Here is a 10262-nt window from a genome sequence, read left to right as displayed (position 1 = left end):
GAGTTGCTATTGGTACCATGTTAGTGTTGTGTTGAACACTCTAGTTCTTTGATTTTCATCATTAAAGAAACAGCCAGTCCAGACATCATCGGCTGCTGTTCCTCTGAAATCGTATCTGGCGAACAAAATGTAAAAAAAGAGCTAAATTTGGAGGACAACGGCGAGAGATTCAGGGCGAATTTTTGATAAAGATAATGACGTTTAGGCCTTGTTTGGTTGCCGGGGGAGATGTACTCGGGGTAGAGCTGCCCCGGATTGAAAATTCCTGACAAAATGGAAAAAAATTCCTGACAAAATGGAAAAAAATTCCTGACAAAATGGAAACCCCAGTGAAATTTGGCATCGCCATTTGGGAGTAGAGAGAGGAGCCAAGGAGGGGGTCTACCGGTCGAAGTGAGGGGGTCTACCCAACGAGAACGGCGGCGAACAGAGACGCAACGAGAGAAACGGGGGAACTTCTCCCATGCGTCATGACTAGTGTTTTTTCTTCCCTGGGATTCGGCCGGGGAGGGCCGAGATTTCCCTGTCTTGGGCCTGAACCAAATGGCGCTGCAGAATTCCCTGGGAGAGGTAAACGCGTGGCTTTCTGTCCCTGGTATTGGGCGGGGATCTCCGAGTTTTCTCTGTGTACCAAATGAGCCCTTAGGGTTTTTTCAAATGGAGACGATATGATACTCTTCATCGGGATTCAAATGGAGACAGACAGAGGCAGTGAAGCAGGGCATCGTGAGCCGTTGGATTCGTGATGGACGGACGATCGCGGTGAGTCACCGTTAGATGCAGATCCGATGGCTGGGCGTGGTTGAACCGTTGAAGATGCCAAGCAAGGTGAAGTGTTGTGTTTCTTCAGTTCAGAACATTAAAAGTGTTCAATTCCTCAGTCCGAGGCTTGACCCAGTCGTCCTCGTGCAAACCCGGCAAAGATATAACAAAGCCCACGTTGGTACCGAGAGAGCGCGAGGAGGGCGAACAACAATCCAAACCCCACGCCGCCTCTCACCTCCAAACTTCCCCAGCAACCAAGGCCGCCTGCAGGCCCCCGCGAAATGGACCCCGCCGTCATCGTAGCATTCGGCATGGACAAGTTCCGCAAGCGCATGGCGGAGCTGCTGGCGGGCCCGCGGGTTCCGGACGCCGACGTGTTCGCCGTCCTGTGGAAGGAGTCCCGGGCCAAATATGATGGCGTTGATTGAGGATCCCTTCGACGACGAGTAGGCCGACGAGGAAGATGACTCCGAGGAGGATGAGGAGTCGGAGGCTGGCGGTGGGGAACGAGGAGAAGAGGAAGAACCGAGGAATGGAGGAGGAGGCGCCAAAGATTGTTCTCTGTAGAGGGTTGTGATGGGTAAATGCAAACAGCAGCAGGTACCTGCATATCTTCTGCTCTAGTACTAGTACAGTAGTAATAATAACACTCCGAAAGACTGAGCCGGCATATTATCTTAACCATCCAAACACAGGTTGATTCGCCTTTTATTATTAATAAGTTGCATCATGAACATTAGTACATATTACTACTCTACAAATGTTGCCGATGCTTCGTCTTTATAACAATCGGAAAAAAGAAGGGAAGGCCTGAACTGCAGACAACTGGTAGAGGTTGGGTTGTTTGTCTGACGGTTTCAACGGTCTGATTGTTCATTCATTCACCCATCTTCTGCCCTGGTGGTCAGTCGTGGAAACTTGATCAATTCCGCTCGCTCTCAGCTAACCCTCTTCCAGCTAACGGATCAGCGGACCAAGGGGGAAGAAACCATCAGCTCGTCGGAGTTCACCGAGGGGTAATCGTCGTCTGCACTATCGCCTCTCTCCACTTGCTTACTTCCTCCTGTGATACTTGGTTACTTCCTCCTGTGAATACAAGTCAGACACAGAAATAATTTAGGTCTTTGGCTACAGCACATGTAGTATTTCGCTAGTCAAATCAAGGACCTAAAACCTGTGCCCGACGTATATTCCCTCCACGTACTCCACCAAAAGCGCCAAGGGAGCCACAAGTGAACAGTAGGAATCAGCTGGCGCCGAGGATGACGTGGAGTGAACCAAAAACTGTTGGCGACGGACGTACATTGCGCATGGCAGCGGAAGGAACGCGACAACACATGACCAGTCCGATTGGAGGAAGACGGTAGTACGACGGCATCGGCATGGGCCGCTGCAAACAGCAGCCCCGCCATCAAGCTAGGACGCAACGATTCACGTGCCACAAGGATCAGGTACCGCTGTGACGCCTCAATGAAGGGGTAATGACGCCATCTTCGCTAAGCTACACGGCTTGACGAAGGCTTGCTCCAAAGACGACTTCAATAAGTTTACAGCACCCTCGGGCACTGGGGCGGCCTTGGCTGCGTTCGGCGGCGGCGGCTGGGTCTGCGGCGACGGACCATCTGACCTCGAATCGGCGGTGGCGGCAATGAAGGGTCTGGTGGTTGGACCGGCGTCATGCGTGGTGTGCCCTCTAGACAGATCTGATCTGGCCGGGGCGGCCTGCTCGATGTGCGGGGGCTCAGATCGGCGGTGACCCGTGCACACGATGCTTGATGGAGGTTCTTTGAGCGGATCCGGATGAAAACCTCGTGCTCGGGCTCGATGCCAAGACCGGCATTGGCGGCACTCTTTTATGCCGTTACCTTCTTGAAGACATCACCATGGAAAAGCTCCAGACCTTTATCCGCTACCTCCGGGGGAAACCCTAGATCAGTAGATCGGATGACGACGGCGCCTTGGTGTCGTTTTCTCCTTGGGGGCGTCATTCTTGAAGGCGTACACGGGATCGAGGGACCAGTGGGCGACTTTTTTGGTGGAGCGGTGCTTCATCCTACACATTGATGACTGCGGATCTCGGTGGCGCGGCACAGTGGAGACTCGATGCGCGATGCATGTGATGGACTCGTGCAGGAGGAGGTAGTTGTCTGGCATCATGGTGGCGTCGATGGCAAAGTGGCTTGGCAAGGTAGAAGCCTCAATATCTGCTCTGAAAACGGACCTGTGAAAGATGGCAGCGACGACACATGTGAGTGCTAACCTTCATCATATGTATAGGAGTAGTGGCATATGTTGCCAATATGCGGATTCAGGCATATTGTTGTAATACTTTGTAAGGTCCTTAAAAATAATCAATAAAGGCCGCATGCATCTCCCAGATGCAGAGTTCCGTTTAGAGCTACCTACTGTTTTTATCGGGAATGTCAAAAAATATGACGCCGGATTTTCGAACATGGCATATTAAACTTTTTTTTATGAAAAAATAAGTTGTCATAAGAATACAATTTTATTTAGCAAGCATGGCAAATCCTGCTAAAGGAAACTTCCTCATGACAAGATTTGCCATGCTTGCTAAAAAGAATTGCCATCCTCGCGATAACATAATTTTAAAAAAAATGTTTGAACTAGTTTTTATATAGAACAAAATAGACATTTTTTTAATTGTTTGGATTTTTTTGACGCGAATCAAGGATTTTATTGCTTGATAGAAATTCGGTTACAATCAACTAGGAAGCTGCTAACTAAGAAGGGTGGACAAGAGTCCAGCCAAACATCTGATATAGAGAGGGTAGTTGCATGTTTAGCGCATAGGTCCGCCGAAGTGTTGGCTTCTCTTACGACATGCTGGATCGAGAAGGAAACAAAGTTTGCAGCTATTTCCTTGATTTCATCGAAGATAGGCTTCACAATTGATCTTGGACTGTGATGCGAGTTCCAGAGGTTCGCTACCTCCAAGCAATCCACCTCCATTGCCACGTGCGAGAAGCCCCTCAGTTGGGCATATATCACTCCCTCTCGCAGGGCTAGGGCTTCGGCAATGAAAGGGTCGGTTACACCAGGGAGAGGCTTGCTCCATGCACCAGTGAAGGAGAGATGTGAGCGAGCAACTCCTCCCGCGCCTCCAACCTGAAGCTGAGTGTCGAGGGCACCGTCTGTGTTGATTTTGATCCATCCAGGCTGCGGTGGATTCCAGTTCTGGAGACTCCCGCTGCGTCATTGTGTTGGAGGAAGATCGAGTATGGCTAGGTCATCACGTGCCCATTTTATTGCTTGGGCTGGATCATACCCTTCCTCATCATGCGTCCAGCGATTCCGCGAGGTCCAGATCGAGTGCATGATTGTAATTATCTTGCATCTGTCTGGGTCTGAGAATCTAGTGTCGAGCACCAAATCTCGCGCCCATGTATCATGGTGTAGCCGTGGAAGCTTTAGTCCAATGACTTCCTTAGCTGCAGCCCAAAAAGCTTGTGCATGTGTGCAATGTATGAGTGCGTGCATGAGGTCTTCATCCGTTGCCTTGCACAGATCGCACCTAGAACTGGTGCGAATATGGCGGTATTGCATGTTGGTGTAGTCAGGGAGAATCCCTCTGAGAACTCGCCACATGAATACCTGAACTCTTGGGGTCACTTTGAGATTCCATAGAGTAGTCCACAACTGTTTTTGCGAAGCTGATGTTCCCACTACCGTCCCTTCCTCTAGAGCTCGACGCTCGTTTTGAGTCACAAGAGCACGATAGGCTGATTTTACAGTATACTCACCGGATCTTTCAAAGGCCAAAGCCAGGAAATCTTCTCCACCAGCCGGATAGGAATGTTAAGTATGGCCTCCGCATCAGGTGCAAGAAAATTCCGACGTACTGTTTCGATATCCTAGGTTCCCGTACTCTCATCGATGAGTTCAGAGACCCACTGAAGCGGGTCATTCCCTATCCTCCCCATGGGTTTGAGGGTGGAAGTGGTGGGGATCCAAGAATCGTTCCATATGGAGATAGAATCTCCGTTACCAACTCGTTTGATCAGACCAGTTTGCAAAGCCTTTCTCCCTACAATGATTGCTTTCCAGGTTGCTGACGAAGTGGTTGGAGCGTTGGCTTGCATAAAATCACAGTCCGGGAAGTATTTCCCATTGAGAACTCGGGAGCAGAGGGAGTTGGGATGGGTTATGAGTCGCCAGCCGTGCTTCCCCAAGAGCGCCAGATTAAACTTTTCGAACTCTCTGAACCCCATGCCCCCCTGAACCTTTGGTGTTGACAAATTCTCCCACGACAGCCAGTGCAAGGACCGCTTGTCAATAGAGCTGCTCCACCAATATTTTGCCATTGAAGATGTGAGTTGCTTGCGAACTTTTTTCGACAATAAGAAGCAGGACATACTGAAGGTAGAAATGGCTTGGATAACTGACTTCAGCAGTACCTCTCGTCCTGCACATGCAAGGAAGCGTTCTAACTAACCTTGCATACTTGCGCGGCTTCTTTCTCCAATGTGGTCGAAGGAGCCGCTGGTTATGCGACCTACCGCTGTAGGTAGGCCCAAGTATCTTTCCGTGAAAGCTTCAAAAAGAATTCCCAGTTCTTGCTTTACTATTTCACGAACAGGCTGGCATGCATTCGGGCTGAAGTAGATTGAGCTTTTGGCTTTGTTAACAGCTTGCCCGGAGCACTGAGCATAGATCCGTAGGATCTCGTTCAACCTTCGCGCACTATCAATGTTAGCGCCGAGAAAGATGAGACTGTCATCTGCGAACAATAGGTGGTTAACCCATGGTGAGCGTACACTCACACGAATCCCACGATCAATATGAGGGCCACCAAAATTGTTCATTAACGAAGTGAAACCTTCAGCACAAATGAGGAACGGGAAGGGGGACATTGGACACCCCTGGCGCAGTCCCTTCGTCGGCTGAAAAAAAGGTAGAAGTGTTCCATTTACTTTGATAGAGAAGCGGACAGATGATACACACTTCATGACTAGTCTGACGAACTTGTCATAGAAGCCCAACTTGGTCAACATAGCTTCCAGGTAGTGCCACTCCACCCTGTCAAAAGCTTTGAGCATATCTAGCTTGACAGCACATGAAGAATTCTTTCCTTTCTTTTTCTTCTTCATTGCATGTATGCTTTCGTATGCCACCAGAACGTTGTCAGTTATGAGACGTCCCGGGACGAAGGCACTTTGCTCGTCACCTATAACCTCATCCATCATATCCCTCATGCGGTTGGTGTTTGCTTTTGCAGCTATTTTGTACAATACTGGACAGAGAGCTATAGGACGAAATTGTGTAATTTTTTGAGGATTACGCACCTTGGGGATAAGAGTTATGGCTGTGTCATTAAGTCCCACGGGTAGTTCACCTCCATTCAAAAATTCCAGAATGGCCGTTGTTATGTCATCGCCAAGAATGTCCCAATGCCTTTGGAAGAAACCGGCAGTGAAGCCATCTATACCTGGCGCCTTGGATGGGGCCATCTGGAACAAGGCTGTCCGCACCTCGTCAGCAGTGTAATATTTTTCCAGATTTTCGTTCATTGCTGCCGAAACTCGCGGTGTGACAAACGGTAATAGTTCTGACATGTCGATGTAATCCTGAGAGGTGTATAGGCTCATGTAGAATTTTTGGATCTCCTCGGCCACCTCATCATGATCTGAACATATATAGCCATCGTCCCTCTCAAGGGTAGTGATCCGATTTATCTGTTTCCGTTGCGACGCTCGGGCGTGGAAAAACTTTGTATTCCTGTCGCCGGCTCGAACCGTTTGTACTCTGGATCTTTGTTTGATCCAGATTTCCTCCTGTCGCAATGCTTCTCGTAGCTGCGATGCTATAGAGAGTTCTTCTACTGTTGGGCCACTGCCAACAGACGCCGTTCGCAGTCGTTCCAAAGATTTCTGCAGTTCGCGTACTTTTTTTGCCATGTTGCCAAACTCGCGCTCTCCCCAGGAGCCGAGACGGGACTGTACCGAGTTGAGAGCATCTATTACTCCTTTCAGTCCCCGTTGGCCAGCCCCAGATTGCCAAAGATCCATAAAAAGCTCGTCATAGTCCATATGGGTCTGCCAGACGTTTTCATAGCGAAAGGGGCGCTGCGCAGCAGGCCACTTGTTCGGATGATCGCTTCTCAATTCTGCCAACACGTAGCAATGATCAGAGGAAATTAAGCTAATGTGTTTGACAGTGGTGTACTCAAAAAGCTGTAAAAATTCATTATTAGCTAGTGCTCGATCGAGTCGAGCTTTTACATTCGAGTTGCCCTGCTATTTATTATCCCATGTAAAAGGAACTCCTCTCCAACCTACATCTTGGAAGGAACAAGCATCTATAACATCACGGAAGGCCTGCATCTGCCATGCTGGTTGATCGTGCACACTGAAGTGTTCTTCAGCATACATTGTTTCATTGAAGTCGCCCATGCAAATCCATCATTCATGCTGAATGCCATGCAAAGTACGCAAGAACGCCCAACTGTGGTGTCTGTTCTCTGTCCGGGGTTCTTCGTAAAAACCTGTAAAACGCCAAGAGTTTTGGTCATCTTTCCTCCTGATTTTTACATCTATGTGCGCTCGGCTGTAGTTTTTGAGTTCAACATGCACTTCATCTGTCCAAAACAAGCCAATGCCACCAGTTAAACCAGTGCTATCCACCGCAAAACAACTTTGAAACCCTAGAACGGATTTCAGGTTCTCCATCCGTTTACCCTTAATCTTTGTTTCCATAACAAAGAGAAGGGCGGGACCTTCTTGCTTCACAATTTTGCGAAGCTCGCGAACTGTCTCAGGGTTCCCAAGCCCTCGACGGTTCCAACTTATGCAATTCATTGGGACGGGCAGGGCTGCGGGGCAGCCACTGCCGAGGTCCCAGAATTTTCAGGTGTTGGCCTTTTCTTCTTGCGCTCTCTTTCAACTGATCCATCTTCCTTCTCGGCCTCGGTAGTCCCCTCCACCGGACCACCACAAATCATTAGCTGATTTTTGCTCTCTTCAACAGGTGCTGGATTGGTTTCGATCCTCCTGTATACTTGCTTCGTACCATCTCCCCCCTTGCGTTTGTTTCTGTTTTTGGCCGGGGAGTTGACTTCATTGGTTTGCTCCTTTGCCTTGCTGGGCTGTTTAGTATTTGAGCTTCGAGCAGTGTCTTGCTCCCTGTTGGAGCCCTGGCTGGAGCCCGCTTTCTTCCAGTCCTCCTGGGGCCGAAGACCCGTGCTAAATGGCAGATCTCCATTGGCGTCGCAGGTCCCCGGGGTAGGGCAGAACAGGTCACTATGCCCAAGGCGACCGCACGAGAAGCAGAAGTGAGGAATGTTCTTGTATTGAATATCGTATGCATCTGTGCTTTTGCGCCTGGCAGATTCTATCAGGATCCAGCGCCTCAAGGGCTTGCTGACATCAAGTGTAACACGGGCTCTGAGAAAGCCCCCAACATGATCAAACTGCACTTGAGTTGCTTGTTTGTCTATCTGTTTTGCAATCGCCGATCCCCATGAGTCGTTCCGAAGGTTGTAAGGGAGGTTCACAACCCTAGCCCAAACTTGTAGCCGATCGAATTTCAGTTTAGTCGGCCTCATGCAGTCGTCAAACTCCGTTAGGATCACGGCGTGCTTGCTGATGTGCCACGGGGAACCTTCCCAGGTGCGATCATAGTCTCTCTGAGTAGCAAACTCCGCCACAAACATGTTGATTCCAACAGATCGGAAAACTAAACCTTTAGGGTTTCCCCAGGCGGGACGAAGAGCGTTGGAGATAGTTTGGATATGCAGACTGTTGCGGTTCAGCACCTTCCCGGCGATCATCCACTTCTGCTGATTGCCCTCCTCCCGATCATCTATCACCAATAGTGTGGCCTCCTCTTCTATTATGTCAAGCTTGCCTAGGGCCTCCGCCAGCCGAGCCCTTGCCGAGTTTGGGGACAAAGGGCCAGCAACACCAGATCCGTTGTTCGCCGATGAGGAAGCGTTGGAAGCCATCGTCCTCTCCGGCGGTCAGGTCTCGCCCCGCCGATCCGATCGGTGAGCGCCGCAGGTCCACGCGAGAAACCCTAATAGCCGCCTAGGGGGCGTCCGGGTTATCCGCTGGAAAAAATTCGATGGATCTAGCCACTGGCGGAGCTATGCCTATAGCTGCAGGGGCCATGGCCCCCCAGCCCATGAACTTTTCTGAACAAACTCCATTTTGGGTAGCACAAATTCAGAGAAATACAGTTTTTGGCCCCTCCAGAAAATTATATTTCATCATTTGCCCCCTCAGCTTTTCCTCGCTAGCTTCGCCACTGGATCTAGCCTTTTAATTGTTTGGATTGCTTACCACATGGATCACGTGGTAACAAAGTAGACAAGTAGTGCTACCTACTAGTATTTCTGGGAACGAATAACCAGACCGAGTTGTCTCACTTGCGAAGTAGGAGTAGGAGTAGGAGCGTACACACGGTTGGGCCGGCCTGTCAGTCAGAGTTCGCATTCTTGCTCGGCCCCGCCTGTCAACGCGGCTCGTCCTCCTCCCCGTACCGATCGATAACTCCACGCACCGAGGGAACTGGGCAAACAACAGTCGATCGAAAACCTAGACGCCATGCCGCCGCCGGCGCAGCCAACTCCCAGCAACCAACCCCCTGATCGAATGGCAGCCGCGCCGCCCGGCCCGTCGCCGTCGCAAGATCGTCCTGTACAAAGTACAAACGCCTGGCCGAGCTGACGGCGGACCCCAATGTCACGTATGCCGACGCGTTGGACATCATGCGGAAGGAGGCCGACGACCACTGCGCCGCCCTCCGGGCGCAGCTCTTGGCCAAGTACAAGGAACTCAAGGATGAGCACCGCAAGTACGCCGACGCCAACGAGTACAAGCCTACGAGGGTGATGACTCCGAGGACGGTGCGGGCCACCGACGTGTGGCAACCCACGAGGATGATGACTCCGAGGATGGTGCCGGCGGTGGGGAGCGGCGGCAGCGGCCGGGCGATTACGAGAAGAAGAACCCACGCGTGGTGGAGGAGGCACCGAAGGGGTAAATGGGTAATGCAAACAGTAGTCGGTCGAGTACTTCGCTTCGGTGACAGATGCATGCTGCAATAATAACACGTATGGGTTCGTAGCTACCGTACGTGGAACCTTTTAATCTTTATTAGTCAAGTGTATAAGCTGCACCTTGTATCTAAAAAGGAGGTCCCGACCTCTTTTTTCTTAACAGAACGAGAGAACGTCGTGGAGAGAGCTGCTAGCTACCTCCAATGTCAGGAAAAAAAACACGGTTATATGGTAAACGAGTTGCAATACATCCCCTGATCATTAGAAGTCTCGAGAATATTAGATTGTGTTTCATAGGTCTCTCGGGTCCAACTTCTGGCCTTCGGCACGGCACCTGCGACCAACCTCACCACCAGCAGTGGCGGAGCTTGACTGGGATGTTAGGGGGCAAAAGGTAAAGTATGCTTGTTTGTGGGGACTAATGAGAAAATTTTCCTCTAACTATGTCCCTAGAAAGAAAAAGTCTTAGGAATTTGTCCTA

This window comes from Triticum dicoccoides, chromosome 4A, assembly GCF_002162155.2.
Source record: "Triticum dicoccoides isolate Atlit2015 ecotype Zavitan chromosome 4A, WEW_v2.0, whole genome shotgun sequence".
NCBI classification, from domain to species: Eukaryota; Viridiplantae; Streptophyta; class Magnoliopsida; order Poales; family Poaceae; genus Triticum; species Triticum dicoccoides.
This window is presented reverse-complemented; position numbering follows the sequence as displayed.